We start from the raw sequence: 23,809 nt of genomic DNA, 5'->3' as shown, positions 1-23,809 counted from the left end.
GACATTAATAAAAATACCTTAGAATACATTACGATGGTCGGTAGCATTTGTATGTGCTGTAGGTTTCCATGAATTAGTACAGGTTATTACTCCTGTCTACTTCGTGCAAACTGGCTAAATTTTCTGGTTGGAGTTTTACCAAAGAAGCCCAGCCTATACTTTTAAACAATTATATAACTCAGCTCTGACATTTGCCTGTGACTGTGTATTACAGACCGATTACGGTATCATATGGGGGATACATGTGATTGGCAAGCCACACAATTTTTACTAATGGTGGAAATTGTGCCATATTTCCAAGAGGTCTCTACATGATGAATCTTGTTTCTGCCAACTTCCATTTCACTAGCAAAACAGGGTTGTTGATAACAGGCACCTGTACACTGCACCTCCTGAGACGCTTCTGAAGTGGTTTTTAGCAATTATGCTGTCTTTCTCAGAAAAACACTCCCAGCGCTATCATTACAAACAGAGCTGTACTTCCGTAAGGTAATCTTGTCCCCTAGGAAACCAATAACATCAGTGTTGTTTCAAGCTGTAAAAGAACAGTGTCTTTGTTTAAAAGAACTCAGTCATGAAGCAAAACACCTATCTGAGAAAGTATTAATGGATGCAGCACATGGGTCACATAATAATTCTGGGTGGAATTACTTCACTTGCAGCTAAGCTGAATAGGTTCCACTTGGTGGCCTGGGATTTACTATGAAGGAACCAAGTTTAGGAATAGCTACTTTTATCAAACTTTTACATGTGTTTTCCTTTGTTAAAATACAGGCGTAAAGCAATTAAGCCTTCCCATTCCTCTCTATAGAGCTTGTAATCACCCTTGCTGCTGTACCAGTGTCGGGGGAAATCCAGATGTATACACTTATGAGAACAGAGAAGATCGAGGAAGCTTAAAGTGGGTCCATACTGACTATGAGATCTGTCTTTGGGCATAATAAATAGAAAGGTGGTATGGGAAACCCATTTCAGTATGTTTAGTATAAATGTACACAAGCACTCCTTCTACATAGCTAAAAATCTCCCAATGGTCACACTCCAGTCTCCTCCACATACAATATAGAGTTAAACGCATTGTATTATACATGATGACATCATGGGGTTACTCACAGCCTGGATTGCCAATGGGAGAAAAATGAGAGCATTCAAGCCTACTGGAGCAGGGGAAAGGTAAGTACTGTGGCCTCCTCAGCTCCCCCTAGACCTATCAAGCATTTAATTCTTGCACGGCAATGGGCTCCCACTGCAAAGGTAAACTTGGATAATTTAAAAAAACCTTTCATCCATTGCAAAAAATCCAATTAACTTTTGATAATACTGTGCTATGCTGAACAATGTCACAGCATCAGACATTATTACTAAGTGCCTAGTACCATAAGGCAGCAGTGGCTAAATGGTTGACACTTCTGCCTGACAGCACTAGGGTCACTGGTTTGAATCCCAGCCACAGCACCACCTGCCTGGAACTTGCATGTTCTCCCTATGCCTGCATGGATTTCCTCCCACACTCCAAAAACATGCTGGTAGGTTCATTGGATCTTGTCTAAATTGTCCCTAGTATGTGTATGTATGAATATAAGTTAGGGACTTTAGATTGTACGCTCCTTGAGGGTTAGGGACTGATGTGAATGTACAATATATATATGTAAAGTGCTGCGTAAATTGATGTCGCTATATAAGTACCTGTAATAATAGCGAGACACTTCTTGAACCAGCCTCTTCTAATGCATGGGGACAGAAGAAAAAGTAGATGACACTAAAAAAAAAAAAATACAGACAATGTATTATAGCTCTCATCCCCAGTATTGCATCTCATTATCAATTATCCAAATACAATTGTCTTCTCTCAACTGAAAGCTTGTTTAATGAGAACAAAAAACAAAGCAAGGATACTTAACACACAGTACATTTAAACATATCCTACTTTAACTTTAAAAGCTGTTGTTGTCAGAAACATATCAGGGTCCACATCTGCTGCTGAATCAGGAAATGGACCAGGGGCACAAATAAAATGTCTTCTCAAGTATTGATTTCTGCTCTCTATTTCATGTCAGCTTCCGAGATTCCAGGCAGAGCAAGGCATGAAAGGGTAATGAGTTTCTGAACACACAGTGTAATGGTGTACACTGTATCAAAGCTTTCAGCAGTTGCCTGGATGCAGCTTCCCAGCAGTACTAAACAACTTAAATATAATTAGCTGGAAGCCCCATAGGCTACATTTCCCCACTGGAACACTTACACTAATCCATTTATCAGACTGACAGATGATGGAATCACTAGTAATAGGGGTCCCATTCCATTTGTATTTTTACAGTCAAAATGTCACGTCCCTGTTTGTACTATATTTAATAAATACATTTGCATTGTTAGAGGCTGCAAAGAAAGAAAAGCCTAAACTTGACTGTTAGGAGGATAAAGAGAACCCTGTGGAGATCTCTGACCATAGGTTAACAATTTGAAACTTTTTATTGATTATAAATCTCATACGAAAAAAGAAATACCAGAACAATAATGAACAAAATCTTATATATGTTAGGAAATACTTGCAATTTGATAATACTTATCAAATGCTCGGCTGTGAAGATTAGATTATATACTGTAGCTGTTACTGTGTCAGTTTGATAACGTAGGTTTAGGGATTCAAAAACAAAGTATTCCAACTATTATCCATGGCTTTATTTGTATTTAAAGCCTAAGTTTAGGTAATTTTTCTTTGAAAAAAAAAAAAAAAAAGCAGCACAAGGGCAGTGCTTTGACCCAAGAACAAGGTATTATAGCTGGGCATCGCACCCAAGACTAAGTGAAAATAGCTTCAGTGCAAAACTGGAACTTCTTTATTGAAAAGAAATAGAGATTTTCACACACTTCAGAAACAGGGGCAGTCCCCACATAAACAATAAAAACAAATATTATTTATTTATTTATTTCAGGTATATAGTGTCGTCAATTTACACAGCGCTTTATATATATATTGTACATTCATATCAGTCCCTAACCCTCAAGGGGTGTACAATCTAAGGTCCCTAACTTACATTCATACATACGCATACTAGGGACAATTTAGACAGGAGCCAATTCACCTACCAGCATGTCTTTGGAGTGTGGGAGGAAAGTGGAGTACCTAGAGGAAACCCATGCAGGCACAGGGAGAACATGCAAACTCCAGGCAGGTGGTACTGTGGCTGGGATTTGAACCAACGACCCTAATACTGCCATGCGGAAGTGCTAACCATTTAGCCACTGTGCTGCCCAATATTACACATTGGGATAAACATCCCACTCTGATTAGGTAAGAGCTTGATCATATTATCCTATATGGTAAACAGCACAGCCAACAGCTAACAGTGATCTAATTACAGTAAGCTAACCAACAGCCAAGCACCAAGACAAGTCAAGGAGCCCACCCCAAACAGCTCGTCAACTCCATCCCTGAATACACCAAGTACATTACACATGCTGTCTTTCAGGTGCTTTCACTTGTATAATCTGTCCATCAAGAGACAAAACTCATACAATACTCCAAAGGTCTGAAAAAGTAGAATTAATTTATCTTCATATATTTCTTGAAGGAGATTGTTGATAACTATTTCTGTCCCAAGTTGAACAGCTTCTCCAACTCAGGCTTCAGGAGAGTCCCATATTTCCTCTGACCATTACCTGTATTAGAATAATATTACATCTTTCCAACCACTCTAGAAGGGAAGCTGTATTGTCTTTATTCACAGAATGAATCCAAGCCTTGCTCTCAGCGTTCATCGCGTTGTTATCCATCATCAGAGAATGATCTGCTCTCTCCATGGGCCATAATCAGTGGGTAGAAGGCTAGTTCCCTCCAAAAGCCACTGTCCTGCTTGGGTCTGTCACAGACAGTTAATACATTTAATGGGAAGTGTCCCTTTTACTGGCCTGCTGTCCTTGTTGAAATGCAAAGTTCTTGGAACCTCCACATATCCCCACAGCCATAATCTTGCAGTGCTGCAGGGGTTAATATGAGCACTGAACCTATCACAAGCACTCGTCAAGAGTGCTGATTATGCCTGCTCTTTCCTCCCCTTCTCCATTCATAGAAGCGGTACTATAGCTTCTATCAATAAAAGCTTTATGGATTTGATTTACTAAAGGAAAATATACTGTTCACTTTGAAAGCAAAGTTGCACTCTGCAAGGGAATTTTCCCCAGAGCTTAGTGAATGTGGTTAATCTTCACTTTTCACAGAATACAGAATCATGTGCAGGAAAAAAACTGCATTTTTGCTTGGATGTGTTTGGACATCATTCACAAAGCTCTGGGAAAAATTCCCTTGCAGAGTGCAACTGCTATGTGAGTGCACTGCAAGTAAACAGTCAGTATGCCTTTATTAAATCAACCCCTATGAATGGAGGATGGGACGATGAATGAATTTTCTATTACAGGGTGACAACTCAGCAGCAAAAGCACATAGCAGGATTGCATTATGTGAATCAGGTAGTCTTAGAGAGACATGTTGTTTTACATGGACTTAAGCTGGCCAAAATTCGGCCGGTTCAGCAAGGGACTGCTCAAATTTCAATCCATCTATGGCCATTCTCATTCGAGAGGAGTTGACCTGATGATCAACTCCTCTCAAATAGGCATGTTGGAAAATTTGTGTTTGATCAGTGCATGCAGCCAATCAGCTGCAGTGCTGATCAGTGTATTCTGACAGCAGAGGAGTCCCTGCTGTTAGAATACAATAACACATTGGGAAGAATTCCTCCATCCACCTTGAATGTGTGGATGAGGGGATCTGTTCAGCTAGCTGGCTGATAAAAGAAAATTAATCATCTATGGCTAACTTTAAAGTAAGTGACAAATAAAATGCTTTAGGATTAAGAACTTTAGGATTGGAACTTTAGGATTAAGAATTAAAATTGGCGGACAGGCAGGATTTTTAATGCAGAAGAGACATGATTTGCCCCTTCTGCATTAAATCTTCTTACCTGCCAGTATGCTGTTTTACAGTGAGTCACACATGCACTGCACAGTGTACAAATTCGACAATGCCGAATGACATTATCCCCGCCCAAAGATGTTAGCAGCCGGGTGGGGCGCTCAGGGACACAGCATTGCTGGAGCTGAGGTGACTATTGTTCCACTTTAAGCAGTTACAGCAGCAGTTTTCTTTTGGAAAAAATGGGTTTAAATTACAATAGTTAGAGTTAACATTGCTGGACCTGTAAAATTATTTTATTATATTTATTATTTTATAATAATATTTTATTATTTTAAAATGCAGTATTTGGTGTGTGTGTGTGTGTGTGTGTGTTGGGGGGGGGGGGGGGGGTTGAAGCATTCTTCATTTAAAATAAAGTGTATTCAAAACTGCACTGCAGAGCTTGTTCTTTACTGTGTGCTAATAGATGGGTAAGTGGTCCAGTGAACATGTTTGCTCATTCATTGAACTCAGGGTTGAACAAGTTACTGGCTTTATGGACAGGTAAGCTAAATATACACTCTCTGCATCATACCTCATCCATGGTTTTTTGCTCATTCTATTGGGGGTATTTTGTCTTTTATTGTATCTTGTACTTGATTTAAAGTCAGTAAACACTTTTTAGCCACACATAACCTTTTTTTTTTGCTGCCAAGCTTCCCTTTAAACATGCTTTGGGGCTTTGTACTTTTGGGACTTTCTCTTAGTTTGGGGGTACATTTTTCTTTTGCTGCAAAGCTTCCATTAAAAGAGTGAAATTCCTTTAAAGGGTGGCATTTTGGGGTTTTCATTTCTTGTATGAGTTTTTTGTTTTACTAATTTCAACAGTGTTGATATGGCCTTTTTGAGTCTGGGATGCCCAGTGTTAACATTGGTTCTTGGAGCTGCCTTTTCTTCAGAGCATGCCACTGATTGTTTGAAAGGAAAAACTAATTACAGTGTGCACCTAAACCACCTGACAATATATCACTTACAATATCGCTGATAATATATTCACCAAACACTTCTATCCCCATGGATAAAATAAAAATTAGACATATACCAGCTGGTAAATTTAACATTGCTGTATTATTTGCAGTTTCCCAATTTTAGCCTGTGCCATTTGTCTCTGGTAAATTTGAGTCTAGCCTCGTTATTTAAAAATGTCCTGCTGTTAGCCAATTTTCCACAGCTTTATCATTTGTGGTTGCTTAAATCCTAAAGAAAACTTAATAGAAATTGGCCAGCAGCAGGACAGTTTTGCTTCAGCAAAGAAGAAGACAACAAGAGGGTGCATCTAAGTGTGGCACATTAGAAAATTTGTTAATAAAAAAAATATCAATTCACATGTAATAGAATAAAAAACAGTGCATATCATGTAAACTCAGAGGCTTAAGAAAGAGGCATTACCACCTCAGAATGCAAAGCCATGCCCCTTACACAACCCTGGAGTCTGATGTCATCACATGTTGACATCACACGAAGCTCCCACACTATCAGATTGCTGACAGTTCGGCTCCTGCGCCTGTGTTCCAACTTAACCAGTGGCTCTGTGTCCCATTGCTTGGATGTATCTCCGCACTGGATGATGGCTCAGAGTTTACAAGATGTGCACTGTTTTTATTCTTCTACATGTGAGTGGATATTTTTGTTTTGATTAATAAATGTACAGTACTAATGTACTGCACTTAGATGCGCCATCTTTTGTTCTTCTACTTATGTTAAAGATATCCCTTTTATCTGCTAAGGAGCTGCACTAAGGACTTTGTAGCCTGCTAACTATTGCACTATACCTCTCATGGACATACAGCATGTACTACATAGCTTGGTTGTTGCCACTCCTGAGGTCTCCGAATACTATTTACTATTGTATCAACAAAGACAAGAGCAGTCGCATCCAACAGCTGGCTGGTCAAAATGGGTCTTTTACCATTTGATAAAAGAGTGCCAGGTTGAGGTGCTGCCGTATTTAAGGCAAACTAATTGCCAAAGAAAAAAATTCAATTTTACAGCAAAATATGGGCTACCGTAAGTTTTTTAAGTAGTGCTGGACCCTTGTGTTATATCGCTTTATACCTGAAATAGGCAGCTCTAATATATAAACAATTGTTACAACTATAATAAGCTTTTACATAGTGAAAATTTTCATAAAAATATGTTGGCATGAAAAGAGGAACAAAAATGAACAGTTTTTAATTTTCACACACTATTGATGTCAAAAATATGCCCCTCCTTAGAATTTCAAAAGGACTATAAAAAAGGGCGTGTCAGAATAATTTATGAGCCTAATACTATACATGAAGAATTCCAACAAAGCAAAGGCTATATTACCTGCATAAGAGGATCTGTGAAAAAGGCCAGGATCTTTTAGTAAAATAGTAATGGCAAATATAGAATGGGAATTATGGAAATAGGGTTAAAATGGAGTTTCCCTTTAGGGAAAGATTATATGCGTGTACATTAGAATTGAAATCTATATATTGCTTTGATGTTACTACTATAAATGAACAGTGCAGAACAAAACATAAGCAGTTATTTGCAGAGAAATGCATTTTATTTTATGGATGTGTTAGCTGCATGTAATATAAATAACCCTAATGGCTGTAAAGAGGTAAATAGAGCATGAGTCATAGTCAACAGCCTATGAATTGATAAAAAAAGGTTAATCATTTGTTTTTTTTACACAGGTTTTCTAAATTGTTTTTTCATTGATGAAAGATGACATTGTACATCTAACAGATTATGGATCCACAGCTACAACAGAAATGAACTGGATAAACATACGTATTGGTTGGCCAGTAGGTATAATTTGCATGTATTTCGAAAACAAAAGTTTGCAGCATTTGCAGTGGAAATAAAAGCTATATCATTTGATATACTATTGTCTATAGGAATTTGGCCTATTAGTAAAATATGGTTATAACAGGGAAAATACAACATTTTAACTTATAATGTTAAATATTTTTATTATTACAGGTACTTATATAGTGCCATCAATTTAACAAACACTTTACATATATATTGTACATTCATATCAACCACTGCCCTAATGGAACTTACAATCTAAGGTCCTTAACTCACATTCATACATACACATACTAGGGCCAATTTAGACATGAGCTATTAACCCTACCAGCGTGTTATTGGAGTGAGGAAACAGGAGAACCTGGAGGAAACCCACAAAGGCACAGGAGGAACATACCAACTCCATGCAGTCAATGCCCTGGTTGGGATTCAAACTGATGATCCTAGTACTACCAGGAGTAAATAGGTAGGGAATCTGTCAGAAACTTTTCATTGGCAATTATAAACAACATTGTATTGTATTTTCTCCGAGTTACAGTAAAGGGAAGTTGCACAAAGTTCATTCTAAGACAATGCTAAAGTGGATCACAAACTTTTGTCATACCTCTGTGTAATTCATTGTCCTTTATAGACTAAAAAATCCTGTGTAGCCTTCCACCCCTTTTGGTGGTAAAACAGTTTACCATAGCCTGCTGCCAGAATAACAGGAGATGATTACTGTGTTAATGTGAGGTCATTGATTGGTAGGTAAAAATATTCAATAATTAGGGAAACATAAATTTTGGCCAACTTCCTGAGGATGTTTTTACCTTTTCTGCATAATCCCTTTGGCCAAACACAAGTGACATGACGTGACACTCATTCATAATTCACATTTAGTTGGCTATATTCATGTAGGTTCACAATGTAGGCCTTCTTCACGTATTCTGTGAACACTTCCGGTGTTATCTGGAGGAGAGTACATAGCCCTCCTGGTCTTTATCTAGGACTACAGAGTGATTATCCTTTATGTTGTGGAAATGGGAGAGCAGGTGGGTCTGAGCAGTCTGGCAAGAGACAACTGGGCAATGCAATGGTACACTCAGTCCACAAAAAAGCTGTGAGTTGCCCAGCAGGGCTTAGGAATTGAGCATATTTCTGGCAGATCAATAGGTTCTTTAAATGAATAAAACATAGTGAATTGTGAATGTATTTTAGAGCTGTACTGCATTTTTAAATTTTACCCTGATTTACACTTTATCATTCTCAATTTGACATATACTTTAATTTATTAAACTATTATGGCAGCAGCAGTCCCAAAATTAAAACAAACTCCTGGCCACTATAGCAGCTGGGAGTTTGTTTAAATTTTTATTCTTGGCTGATGGCTTTCATATAGAAATAATTTGCTTCTATAGATATGTAATTGAGCAGCAAACCTCCAATATGTGTCTTGGACCTCCACATACATGCACATATGAATGCCAACCTACATGTACGAAAGAGATGATTGTGATACACATGGAAGTCATTGCATACACCAGCATGAGAACAATATTTCTAGGGCCATCATTAAAGTGATTGTAAACCTCAGACATAAAATTTGAACAAAGCATATCCCTCTATAGTGTATACTTGTCTCTATCCAGAACACCGAGTGTAAGTTCTATCTGCTGCTTCATTCCTCTGCTATCAGCATGAATCACTTCTGATATGTTTTCCTGACACCAAGAGAAAAAATGTGATTGGGAGGGTCTTCCATATGATTGACAGCCTCAGCTTTGTTCCTGTGCGTTGGGTGAAGGGGAGTTTGTCTCTTCCCTCCAATCAGCTGTCAGATCACTTCTCACTGAGGTCTGCATGTATAATTTCAGCTCTCCGCCCCCTTTTTCTGACAGCTTAGGCAAGCTTTTATAAAGTCTGGATTTGGAACAGACGTAGAGCAGAGAAGACTGCATATAAACATGTACAACGTATGTAGGAGGATTTGTTTCATCTCTTTGTGTCAACTGAGGCCAGTCACTTCACTGGATATATGTAAGCATTCACATCTACTTTAATAACTAACACTAAACTGGTGACCTGTAAAGCCTTTAAAAGCATGGACCTTGGCCAATTTTATGTAACATAGATTTTTGCTGTTTCACAGGTGCGCACAATTTTAAAACTTGACTTATTTGGTATCGATTTGCTTGAAAATGCAACCTCATATTTTATATTTCACAAAAAAATAGGGATTGTGTTTTGTGTGCATTAAAGCTAATTTGAGTGCATTTTTACTAAAAATATAGATTTGATGAATAGTAGTGCAAGTATCATGTTACATAAAGAGATCATAACTACCACCCATTTTGTTCTACAGGCTCTCTGCTTTCAGATATATATATATATATATATATATATATATATATATATATAGTTTTGATTTTAAGTAATGTTTCATGTAAAAAAAAAATAATTTTGATATGAGTGAGCAATACGAAAACAAGAAGGCTCTGGGAGTGAGAGGGTTAATCAGACCACTGTGTGTTGTTCTGGCCTTTGTATTGCCTATATTATGGCCTACTCTTCCTTGTTTGCCATCAAAATGATGTCTAAAAGGGACACTGTTGTAGATTTTGAACAAGCTCACATTTTTAGTTCTTGTAAAGTTTATCTATCAAGTAATTTTAATGTAATTTTAAGACTTGTGCTTGTTTATCCATTTTTAGAGTTTGCATTTACAGTTGCAAGAAAAAGTATGTGAACCCCTTGGGATTACGTGGAGTTTTGCATGAATTGGGCATAAAATGTGCTCTGAACGTCATTCAAGTCACAACAATTGAAGAACACAGTCTGCTGAATATAATACTACACAAACATTAGATGTTGCCATGGTTTAATTGCACATAACATGTAAACATTCACAGTGCAGGGAGGAAAAAGTATATGAAGCCCTAGCTTAATGACTTCTCCCAGAGCTAATTGGAGCCAGGAATGAGCCAACCTTGACTCCAATCAGTGTGATGATATTGGATGTGTTGCTGACAGCTGTCCTGCCCTTAAAAAACACACACCTGTTTTGGGTTTACTAGTTTCAAGAAGCACTGTCTGATGTGAAGCATGACTCGCAGAAAAGAGCTCTCAGAAGACCTACGTTCAAGAATTGTTGACTTGCATGAAGCTGGAAAGGGTTACAAAAGTATCTCCAAAAGCCTTGATGTTCATGTGTCCATGGTAAGACAGACTGTCTACAAATGGAGAAAGTTTAGCACTGTTGCTGCTCTCCCTAGGCGTGGTCGTCCTGTAAAAATGACTGCAAGAGCACAGTGCAGAATGCTGCATAAGGTAAAGAAGAATCCCAGATTGTCAGCTAAAGACCTACAGAAATCTCTGGCCCAAGCTAACATTTTTGTTGACACATCTACAATAAGGAAAACATTAAACAAGAATGGAGTACATGGGAGGACACCACGGAGGAAGCCATTGCTGTCCAAAAAGAATATTGCAGCAAGTTTGAAGTTTGCAAAAGAGCACCTGGATGTTCCACAGCACTACTGGCAAAATATACTGTGGACAGATGAAACCAAGATTGAGTTGTTTGGGAAGAACACACAACACTATGTGTGGAGAAAAAAAGGCACAGCACACCAACATCAAAACCTCATCCCCACTGTAAAACATGGCGGAGGGAGCATCATGGTTTGGGGCTGCTTTGCTGCCTCAGGGCCTGGACGGATTGTTGTCATTGATGGGAAAATGAATTCCAGAGTTTATCAAGACATTTTGCAGGAAAATGTACGACCATCTGTCCGCCAACTGAAGCTCCGCAGAGGATGGGTGATGCAACAGAACAATGACCCAAAGCATACAAGTAATTCAACAAAACAATGGCTGCAACAGCACAGAATACGCCTTCTGGAGTGGCTCAGTCAGAGTCCTGACCTCAACCCGATTGAAATGCTGTGGCATGACCTTAAGAGAGCGATTCACACCAGACATCCCAAGAATATTGCGACACTGAAACAGTTTTATGAAGAGGAGTGGTCCAAAATTACTCCAGATCGTTGTGCAGGTCTGATCTGCAACTACAGGAAACGTTTGGTTGAGGTTATTGCTGCCAAAGGAGGGTCAACCAGTTATTAAGTCCAAAGGTTCACATACTTTTTCCTCCCTGCACTGTGAATATTTACATGTTATGTGCAATTAAACCATGGCAACATCTAATGTTTGTGTAGTATTATGTTCAGCAGACTGTGGTCTTCTATTGTTGTGACTTAGATGACGTTCAGAGCACATTTTATGCCCAATTCATGCAAAACTCCACGTAATCCCAAGGGGTTCACATATTTTTTCTTGCAACTGTATTCCTTGTGGCTATTAGTATGTCAGTCAATTTAATCAGCATCCTGGCAAAATGACTGCAGGGCTAAAGTACAGGATAAGCCACCCAGAGTCTAAATGCTTGACTTTTTTGGAGTTCCACTAGGAATGCTGCAGGGTATAAACATTGCCATGGCAGCCATGGCAGTGAAAACTGATAATTATTAATGTTTGTAATTATATTTTACATTTTGATCAGGAAAGTGAGCGGGCTAGGCAACTGTATTCTTAGCTACAGCACCACTCAAGGCTGATCACAATCCTATGCATATCGAAAAAAAGAGATACTGTAGTTTGCAGTTTGAACATATAAGCATACGAAGCAAAAAGAAAAAAGTAAAGGCTACCATCAACAAATACTGATACATGTGTTATGTAAACTTAGACGTTTAATTCCAGGAATATGGCTGTGAATATTGGACAATTTCCATTCTTCTTTTAAAAGCCAGATTTGGCTTTGTCACTTTCTAGTACCAAAGCATCCCTTTTGGCAATTGAAGACACCAATCACATTAAAAGATCAATAGGAATGGGTGACCAAGATGAGAGTGAGGACAAGTAAAACATTTTTCTATGTTAAGTGTAATTTATAACTAGAGCTTCCTAAATATCTGATCATTTCAACATGTGGATTTCACTAAAAGTATCCAGTGCTCACATCTTTTATTCATATTTTGAATTGCACAGATTAATGACAAGTATACTTTAAAGAGACATTGCCACTTTGTCCATGAAGGGGCACTGACACCGTGGTTTTCAGCACCACGTGTGATAGAGAAAGAAGCACAAGGAAATGAAGGCAAGGTGAGGGTAATGAGGTTGCAGGGCCCCCTTTGCAGAGATGCTGTCACTTTCCCTGCATGAACAAGGCGGAATAGTCCCTTTAATGTGGCTCCTTAAAACATTCAGTATTCATTTTTCTTAAAATAATTTTGCATATTTCTACAGATTTTTAAACCTTGGAGAAGAACCTAGCATCACTGGCAGAGAAGGCTACCAGAAAAGTATATAAGGGCAGGGGTTTTCTTCTAGTTAACAAAAACACAGTGGGAGTTAGGGTTTTAAGGCATTTTAAGAATTCTACAACTGCAAGTAACATTCAATATAGGATGCCTCATATATGACCGCTGTCATCAAGGAAAGACATTTAGGGGCCCATGTCTTAACCAACACCGTGCACATATCATCCAAAATAAAGAATGATTTTTTAAAGCAGGTGTTCTATATTTACTTAACTCATTCCCTGAAAAACGGTTACCCAGGCTAAGAAAAATGTCATTTTTGTGGAGGTAAACTCTGCAATGACTTATAAAAGGCCTTTTGATTTTACTCATGAAGATTTATAGCTGTGGATACAGTAATAAAATAGAGATGAGACATGTATACCATGCTGCTTTTCATCTGATAAATGATTCAAGATGTTTTGTCTGAATATTCCCCTGCATCATCACATAAGCCTAATGTGGTTATTCAGGGGTCTTAAGTGAAAATGTATATGCCTATTTCAGAGGTGTGGAAAGTTCCATGGCTAGGCTTTTTAGATAAACTTTGCAGTTTAAACCTAGATTGTCACATTTAGCTAAGCATCCTAGACATTAACTTAGGGGGTCCATCTAAAAAGGCAGCTATACCATGGAAAGATGAATCTAGGGAGACAGTTGAAGATTTTATTTAAAAGAATAATATCAAAATGGATTTGGGTGATGGTAAACATGGTGGGGGAAGTAGTGCTAGAGGAAGAAGCAATTTATTTATTATAGGCATTTATAAAGTGCTGTAAATGTACAGTATGCAGTGCTTTGTATACTGTACATTTACATCAGTCCTTGCCCTCAAGGAGATTACAGTTAGAGATGAGCGAATTATTCAAAAATTCGATTCGGCTGATTCGCCGAATTTGCGGGAGAAATTTGATTCGATGCAAATTTATTCGCCGCGAATTTAACTTATTAAAAGGGTTTCTAGGCTTCAGAGAGCCTTTATATTAGTGCAGAACACTGTACCTTTAATTTAAATGCCCTTGGAGTCTGCTGGGGAAGAGAAATAATACTGTCAGTCAGTATGACATGCAGATGAGTGCCGTCGATCTTAGAATCACCGCACCCTTCACTCATTTGGGCAGTCACGGGGCACGACGAAGAAGAAGAAGAAGAAGAATGAAAAGAAGAATGAAAAGAAGAAGAAGAAGAATGAAAAGAAGAATGAAAAGAAGAAGAAGAAGAAGAATGAAAAGAAGAAGAAGAAGAATGAAAAGAAGAATGAGAAGAAGAATGAAAAGAAGAATGAAAAGAAGAATGAGAAGAATGAAAAGAAGAATGAAAAGAAGAAGAAGAAGAATGAAAAGAAGAATGAGAAGAAGAATGAAAAGAAGAATGAAAAGAAGAATGAGAAGAATGAAAAGAAGAATGAAAAGAAGAAGAAGAGGAATGAAAAGAAGAAGAATGAAAAGAAGAATGAAAAGAAGAAGAAGAAGAATGAAAAGAAGAAGAAGAATGAAAAGAAGAAGAAGAATGAAAAGAAGAAGAAGAAGAATGAAAAGAAGAATGAAAAGAAGAAGAAGAAGAAGAATGAAAAGAAGAAGAATGAAAAGAAGAAGAATGAAAAGAAGAAGAAGAATGTAAAGAAGAAGAAGAAGAATGAAAAGAAGAATGAGAAGAAGAATGAAAAGAAGAATGAAAAGAAGAATGAGAAGACTGAAAAGAAGAATGAAAAGAAGAAGAAGAAGAATGAAAAGAAGAAGAATGAAAAGAAGAAGAAGAAGAAGAAGAATGAAAAGAAGAATGAAAAGAAGAAGAAGAAGAATGAAAAGAAGAAGAATGAAAAGAAGAATGAAAAGAAGAAGAAGAATGAAAAGAAGAAGAATGAAAAGAAGAATGAAAAGAAGAAGAATGAAAAGAAGAAGAATGAAAAGAAGAAGAAGAAGAATGAAAAGAAGAATGAAAAGAAGAAGAAGAAGAATGAAAAGAAGAAGAAGAAGAATGAAAAGAAGAATGAGAAGAAGAATGAAAAGAAGAATGAAAAGAAGAATGAGAAGAATGAAAAGAAGAAGAAGAAGAATGAAAAGAAGAAGAATGAAAAGAAGAATGAAAAGAAGAAGAAGAAGAATGAAAAGAAGAAGAAGAATGAAAAGAAGAATGAAAAGAAGAAGAAGAAGAATGAAAAGAAGAAGAAGAAGAATGAAAAGAAGAATGAAAAGAAGAAGAAGAATGAAAAGAAGAATGAAAAGAAGAAGAAGAAGAATGAAAAGAAGAAGAAGAAGAATGAAAAGAAGAATGAAAAGAAGAAGAAGAAGAATGAAAAGAAGAAGAAGAAGAATGAAAAGAAGAAGAAGAATGAAAAGAAGAATGAAAAGAAGAAGAAGAATGAAAAGAAGAAGAAGAAGAATGAAAAGAAGAAGAAGAATGAAAAGAAGAAGAATTCCAGTACAGCAAAAAGTGTATCTGCAGAGAGCTCCGCTATTTCTGACAGTTCTCTGACAGTTCCTTCACATTTACAGCGGTTGAAACATTGTATCTATTTATTTCCGAATAAAAACATCTGTATCCTAAATGGAAACAAATAGATACAATGTTTCAACCGCTGTAAATGAACTGTCAGAACTGTCAGAGAACTGTCAGAAATAGCGGAGCTCTCTGCAGTGACACTTTTGCCGGCTGATCGGGAAAAATTCGATTCGTGCATCCGAAGTTTGCTAAAATTCGGATTCGATGCGAATCGAATTTTTCCTAATATTCGAAACGAATTCCACTTCGCCAAGTTCGATTCGCTCATCTCTAATTACAGTCTAATGTCCCTATCTCACATGTATACGCAAATGCATACACATAGTACCAGTAATTTAGACAAGATTCAATTAACCTACCAGCATGCATTTTGAAGTGTGGGAGGAAATATTTCAAGTGTCAAGGACCAACTTGATCAGTACAGGATGCTTCAATATTATACAGTACATAGGTGTAGGAATGCACGGGCTTTTCATTAAAAATGGGGGATTTCCATCACATCATGTAAACAGAACAAATATATAGAGTTATATACCGTATTGTTTGCGCCATAAGATGCACTTTTTCCCCCCCAAAAATGGGGGAAAATGTCTGTGCGTCTTATGGAGCGGCAGGCCCAGTATTCCCGATGCCACCATGTCAGAATACCAGGCCACTTGGCTTTTCTCTGCAACAGAACCTTACCTGTTCCTCGGTCCAGCGCTGTCCTCACAGTCTTCTCTCGCTGGCGCCGGCATCTTTACTGTGAGCACCCAGCTGTGACTGCTTGCAGATTTACAGCCACTGCGCTGCGCTTTGTGAATGGTTCTTCAGTCTTCTGGGACCTGTCACGTGTCCCAGAAGACAGGGAGGGGGGACAACTCCATAGAAGTGGGAGCGGGTACCTGTCAAATTTGGGTACCCGCTCACCCCCTCCCCAAAGGTCCACAGTCTCTGGTCATCTGTAGTATTTCCGCAGTATCTTGTACTGTGTCTGCAGTCTCTGGTCATCTCCTGTACTGTGTCTGCAGTCTCTGGTCATCTCCTGTACTGTGTCTGCAGTCTCTGGTTATCCCCTGTACTGTGTCCGCAGTCTCTGGTCATTTCCTGTACTGTATCCGCAGTCTCTGGTCATCTCTTGTACTGTGTCTGCAGTCTCTGGTCATCTCCTGTACTGTGTCTGCAGTCTCTGGTCATCTCCTGTACTATGTCCGCAGTCTCTGGTCATCTCCTGTACTATGTCTGCAGTCTCCGGTTATCCCCTGTACCATATCTGCAGTCTCTGGTCATCTCCTGTACTATGTCTGCAGTCTCTGGTCATCTCCTGTACTATGTTCACAGTCTCTGGTCATCTCCTTTACTATGTCCTCAGTCTCTGGCCATCTCCTGTACTATGTCTGCAGTCCATTGGTTGAGAATATGTTTTTTCTTGTTTTCCTCCTCTAAAACCTAGGTGCGTCTTATGGTCAGGTGCGTCTTATGGAGCGAAAAATATGGTATCTTTCATTCATATGCTTTAAATCTCCTTAAAAATGGAAAAAACAATTACTGTAACTGCACAAGCTTCCCTGTGTGTGTGATAGTTTGTCCCAATCTCTGTCACTGTTGCCTGACAGCTCGGTTTGCATTAAGGAAGAACAGGGAGCCTTTGGCCTTGGGGGTAAGCACAGCCAACTAGCCATTTCCTGGTAGAAACAGATATCTATGGGTAAAGAATGTGTGCTATGGTGCCATATCAGTGTAATAGGTGGTTGTTCCTAAGGGCCATACTTTTCCACATCTTCCAGCATCAGCTTCTATGGTAGCTTTTAGCATTCAAGCATGAGTTGCAAAAGAAGTGGTGCTGAAAGACTTCACTATGCCAGGTGCTATGATCAGAGGTCTAAATAGAGAACAGGTAGTTATATAGTGTATATTTGTTACTGACTGCAGGCCCACTTTGATTAAAAGAGAAGTATGGCCATCACTTGTTTGGTCATACTTTTCTTGTGGATCACAGAAGTGCTAAAGCCCACTGTCAAAATGTATATGGAATGATGCATTTTGGTTACTATGTATTGTTTTTAGAAACTAGGCTTTCCTTATTCATTATTCATGTGCTAATGAACTTTTTTGATGGGTTCTTGGAGCTCATGCAACAACACTTGATGTTGGCAGGAAGTAGGGGAAGGGAACAAAGGACATGAACACAACATGTGCTGAACACAAAGGAGTAGTTCTGAAGGACTCTGAGATGCCAAGAGCAGTCTGGAAGAGATCCTGGATAAAAGGCAAAAGACTCCATCACCAGGAAGAACCAAGTTAAGTAACTGTTTATTGTATCCCTGTCACATACATTGTCCATGCTCATTCGCTAGGAAGGTAAGGTGGTGTGTTCACGCATCTTGTATGTACAGTATGTCTGTAATACTTTGTATGTCTAAAATTTATTTTCCTACAATTTTATGTGCAGCATTTATTTGTTAAATCACTTTAATACACTACAGAGGTATTTTGTGCTTCCTTGTTTGTACTTCAAAGTGATCTTAAAAGGCAAAGGGAAGCGCAGAGCTGCTCCAGTCTCTGGATGTATCCTAACCATAGCTTACTAAGCCTCTAAGCACACTGCTGAGAGCCTGAGCCAGCCACCCCTACCTCCTCCACAGCCCAGCCCAGCCCTCCAGTGAGTGCTGGGGAGGCAGAGTAGAAATCAGTGACTGACATTCAATGCTCTCTGCTCAGTGAAAACTGAGAACTGAGTGATCGACTGTCATGAAATTGCTCAGTTCTCAGGCTTAGATCCGGCGCGGGACAGCTACAGCATCAGATTAATGCTGCAGCCATATAAGTGAGTATTTATGTTTATTTTTTCCTGCACTTTAAGGGCTAAATGGTGAAGTATCAACACTCAGGGTCCCAAAGCCAACATATGTTATTAGTATTATCCCAGATGGCGAAACTCCCTGTCCTCTAGCCATACCACCCTTGGTTGATGTTAAAGTGCTTATAAAATTATAAAAAAAGCACATGCTACAAAAACTGTGATGTGTGTATGCTGTCATTGGATGCATGTAGTTTGCCACCTCTCTCTATCTACCAACACAGTCCTATAGTTTAGAATCTGGACCTGTAGTATTTATTTTTTCAAAGTTATTTTTTTCATATAATAATCAAGCAATCCTTCAAGCACGCAAACAGGTTCACTTTAGAAAATTAAAACATAAGTGAATTATATCACTTATTCCTTTTTTTAGATTACATTTTTGTTCTACAGCACTTTGGAGGTTGAAGCGTTTCACTGCTATGCACTGTAGAAAATGTTTGTTACTAAGCAACCAAATACTAAATCTGAGAACTGCTGAGAACCTCTATGCTTACAGTTCCATGAAGGTTTAATCTGTTGCCAAAATTATTACCTATTTTATATTTAAAAGACTGATGTTCGTGCTATTATTTTACTTGAATATCTTACACAGTAGCTTAGTCTACAGTGTAATACACCACAGCTGTATTGAAATACTAAATTAGTTTCACTGTTTTAACAATAAATATGCAATTGCATTAGCATAATATTTTTTTTCACTTCTGAAGCCATTTTTAGCATGTGGCATATAAAAATAATTTGACTCTTTCAAAATGGAACAAACAGTGGAAAAATAGCTTTGCATCTCATTTCAGCTACAGCTGAAATTTCATTTTTCTTATTATTTCTTATTTTACAATGAAATAACAACACTCCTTTCTTTCTTTTTATTATAAACGGATGTGATAATTTACAGACAACATTATAGTCTGTGTTCATCATCAAAAAAATGTTTTAACAAAACAAGAAAAGGTGTGAATAATAAAATGATGACTTCTGGGAAACATTTCTTCTGCCCACCCAGTTCTTAAATCTTTCAGTTTTCCCCATTCATTAGAGTAGATTTACGCTAAAGTAAGCCAATTTAGTGCTCAAATGCATTTACCAGAGGTCATTATTGCTGAGACTGGGTCACTTCTCTTGGGAGTGAGCTGAGTGGGTGCTGGAAAACAGCCTCATTAGTATCTCATATGGAATGGGAAAAATACACAATTAGGATCAATTTACAAAGCAAACACACCAAGGATCCTTATTTTTAAAAAGTTAAGTTAGTTAGTTTTAGCTCAGTCCAATGAAATCTGAAAATTGCAGTCGCACGGCTAACATAAAGATCCTTATTTATTTGATAAAGTAGATCTTAATGGTAACTGGATGACATTTACACTAATGTGACACTTGTGATCCTTTCTCAAGCAAAAGGTCTCCAGTGATAGGATTGCTAGAAAATGCCTGCATTCCAGGCTTTCTATGTGTTGTTACCTTGCTGGATTTGGCAGCGAGGTGCCAATCTCTTGCTGCGAAAAAAGTTTCAAAATGTATGTTGTCGGTGAGAAAGTGATGTCTTGCTCATTCAATTGATGGGAGAGTGGCATACGCAAAAATACGAGTGTGATTCACTGCCCACATGTATCCTCCAAAGCGATTCTGCCTTTGGTGAGTTCTCAACAGTGATATTAACCACAGTTTGCTTAAGCAATACCTGTGTATGATTTTACAGTTTGTCTGAGGAGAGGGTGCTTAGAAAGTCCAGAGTTAAAGCAGTAATGCCACTTTCCAAAGGTATGTATGAAAAAACAAGGGCGGGGTGTGTGTTATGGGCTCCAGGAAACCTAGTGAGGTGGTGGTGGTAGATGGAAGATTTTTGTCGCACACAATGTGGGTTGGGATGGGGGTAATGGACTTTAGGGAAACCTCGTGAGGTGGTGGGTGATGGATGGGAGATAGTTGTTGCCCACAATGTAGGTTTGGAGGAAGGTCATGGGCTCCAGGTAAGGCTGGTGAGGGAAATAGTCAGTCTATCTTTGAGAGGCTGATAGTAACAATCCACTACTGGACTTTAAGTTTGGGCTGTGAAAGGGAGCAGGACTTCTTTGCATTACTAAAATATACAGTATTAATGTCAAAGGGACTTTCTTGGTGCAGACATTAATCACACATTTCTCCATATAAAAACATAATTTTTTATTGATAAACTATAAATTCTTTGCAATTAAAAAAACAACATATGGGTAATTTGCAATTGAGGCAGTTCTGCTTAAGCTTCCAAACGTATGGCACGTGTTAGGATGCCATTCAGCCTGAATGGCACCCGATATGCGGTATGATTTTGCTGTGATTGTTGAGCGACAAAATGTGCAAGAATTATGGCAAAATGCGTGTGCAAAATCGATCCTAGCTCAGGGCCAAAACTTGGTCTCTGAGCTTCTCTGGAGCAACAATTGGCATATGGGATCCTATTCAAGTGAAAAGGTTGCCTATGCACGACACACATTTCTGTGTATGAATCATGCTATTTGAATTGCTAGCGAGAACCCGCATTCCTGTTAAGTAATATGTGAACAGGGCCTGAGTGTCTTTTACATTTACTTTTAATAATTTGTACATTAGTATAAAGTCCCTTCAAGTTGTTCCTACATGGATACAATTTTCATGTAGCACAATATAAGCGTGGTGACTCTATTTTTATCTGTTTTCAGTCAACTTCTTCAAAAACATAATTGTGTTAAAACAATATGTATGGGTAGCATAACATAAGGGGCAGGGGCACATTCTAGGTTGGGATCCAACCAGATGCAGCAATGGCTCAAATCTGTCAGCATTGTTTCTATATGCTTTCACTTGCTCATGTGTTGCTTGGATTCAAACTGAATTGTTTGTTTTTTACTTGGAAATGTCTCCTTCATCCAGCCCACAGCCATCCATCTAAGGACTAAAAACTATGTGGATGGTTAACAGTTTGCTGTACAAGAGCACTTGGAGAATTCACCCCAAAGGCTGTGAGTTGTTTGGGCTGCACAAACCTGCTGTATAGACTCTTGTTTTTTTTGTGTTACTGAGGAATGAAGCTGTTTCTGTTATCTGAATACCTGAAAACAAATGTGGGGCCAGTAATCCATTTCCCGCCACCCTATAGCAGAAATACTGCTACAGGGTGGCACGGATGTGCAAAATCACTTATAAATACGTGATTTTGCAATTCGGGTAGGGGGCGCACCCTACCCATGCCACTATTTGGGGCCTCAGCTGTCAATCGGCTGGTGATTACGTGCCGGCACCTGGTGATCGCCGAATATTACTGACGTGTGGAGAGAACTGTATGTAAACAATACAGATCTCTCCACTGTCAGCTTCAGCACACTGCTTTGTATGGCTCTGCATAGCAGAGCCATACAAAGCAATCTCCTAGATTGTAAGCTCCAAGGAGCAGGGCCCCCTCTTGTATTGAACTGTATTGTTGCTGTATTGTCTCCCATTATATTGTAAAGCGCTGAGCAAACTGTTGGTGCTATATAAATCCTGTGTAATAATAATAATAATAATAATAATGTGTTTCCAGTTGAAAGCACAGACACAGCTTACTGTGAAACAGCACACAGTTAACCCTTTGATCGCCCCACATGACCCCTTCCAGCCCAGTGCCATTAGTACAGTGTCAGTGCTTTTTGTTAGCATTGATTACTGTATTGGTATCACTGGGGATGTCAGTGACACCAAGTCAGTTCCCCCCAGTGTCAGAATGCCCGCCGCAGTCCCGCTATAACTCGCTGATTGCCGCCATTACTAGAGAAAAAAAAACTCCAGTATCTATACCACCATTTGTAAACGCTATAGCTTTCACGGAAACCAATTAATTTACACGTATTGGAATTTTTTTAGCAAAGACATGTAGCAGAATATATTAATGCCGAAAATTGATTTTTAAAATTTTTTCACTGGACATGTTTAATAGCAAAATGTAAAAAATATAGTTTTTTTCTCAAAATTGTCGGGCTTTTTTTTATAGTGCAAAAAATAAAAACCGCACAGTCGATCAAATACCACCAAAAGAAAGCTCTACTCGTGGGGAAAAAAGCACATAAACTTCATTTGGGTGCAGCATTGCATGACTGCGCAATTGTCAGTTAAAGTAATGCAGTGTGGTAACGCAAAAAAAGGCCTGGTCAGGAAGGGGGGTAAATCCTCAGGAGGGCAAGTGGTTAAAGTGCTTGTAAAGGCTCAAGGTTTTTTACCTTCATGCATTCTATGCATGAAGGTAAAAAAACCTTCTGTGTGCAGCAATGCCCCCAGTCCCCTCAGTAGTTACCTGAGGCTCATCACGATCCAGCGATGTGAACAACAGCCTTTGGTGTCCCGGGTCTCTGCCGGAGGAGAGGGGGGGAGAGGCATGCTGCGGCTCCATGTGTGAATGGACACACAGAGTAGTTGGTGCCCCCATAGCAAGCTGCTTGCTGTGGGGGCAACCGATAGGAGGGAGGGGCCAGGAGAGCCTGCAGGGGACCCAAGAAGAGGAGGCTCCAGACTGCAATGTGCAAAACCACTACACACAGCAAGTAAGTATAACATGTTTGTTATTGTCCAAAAAAATAATAATTAACCTTTAGAATCACTTTAAAAAGACTGTACAGTACGATTCCTTCCTGCCACAAAGCTATATCTGAGCAAGCCCTTGTCACAATTCTTTCAACTTTTTTTCCATTGACAAAAAAGATTGCAGTAATTTTGTACCTATTTTATATTCATGTAGGTTCATTGCTTGTCTATTTTTAATCTGTCATCCAGAAAGCCTTATCTTATTTTTAACAGCATTCTCAAGCAAGAAGAAGCAACTAGTGACAAGGTCTCACTGGGAATCCTGTCTAATTATTAAACCTGTTTAACTGGTAACCAAGGCTACCAGGGACCTGGGATAATTTGTTGTTTATGAAACAGTCGATATGTGCTCATTTAGAGAGAGACTGGCAATGCTAGCATAGCATAATAATGGAAAAATAATGCACATGAGCATGCAAAAAACACAGGACAAGGTTATTTAGTTTATAGTTGACTGAATTTATCATTACCAGCTTACTTTCTGCATTATTTACATTTACGATGAACTCCAGACAGTCTTCTTGTGAAACCTTTACTCTTCCTGCCTATCAAGTTCTTGATTTTTTAAAGTCTTCCCATTCATCATAGTAGCTTAATGCAAATATAAGCCAATTTAGCATTCAAGGATAATTACCAGGGTTTATGGAGAAAGCTCTCCAAGTTTTCCAGGCTTTTAAGACACTAACATTCAAAAAGAAAATAAGAACAACAATAGCAGCAAAAATTAAACTAATACCACATAGAAAATTCTAATGCCATAACCAAGGTCAGTGCTAGACTATTTTGCACCTTAGGTAAGACAAGCTACTCCCCCCC

At 38.6% G+C, this 23,809-nt stretch overlaps 1 protein-coding gene across 2 annotated transcripts in view; it reads right to left on the bottom strand.

Moving 5' to 3' along the window:
• Window positions 1-23,809, bottom strand: part of LOC149459998 (F-box-like/WD repeat-containing protein TBL1X) — a 381,219-nt gene that overhangs the window by 138,030 nt on the left and 219,380 nt on the right. Inside the window, exon 4 of one of the 2 annotated variants that reach the window (XM_089680283.1) lies at window positions 1,687-1,759. The exons of the other annotated variant lie outside the window; for it this stretch is intronic. The gene's annotated coding sequence lies outside the window, so the exon portion shown is untranslated. The remainder of the gene's footprint in view (window positions 1-1,686; window positions 1,760-23,809) is intronic. 2 annotated transcript variants of the gene reach the window in all.

Source organism: Staurois parvus, unplaced genomic scaffold (assembly GCF_062004578.1).
Source record: "Staurois parvus isolate SC_StPar_1 unplaced genomic scaffold, SC_StPar_1.0 ptg000238l, whole genome shotgun sequence".
NCBI lineage: Eukaryota > Metazoa > Chordata > Amphibia > Anura > Ranidae > Staurois > Staurois parvus.
Note: the sequence above shows the minus strand (reverse complement) of the source record. Positions and strands in the feature narration are given on the sequence as shown.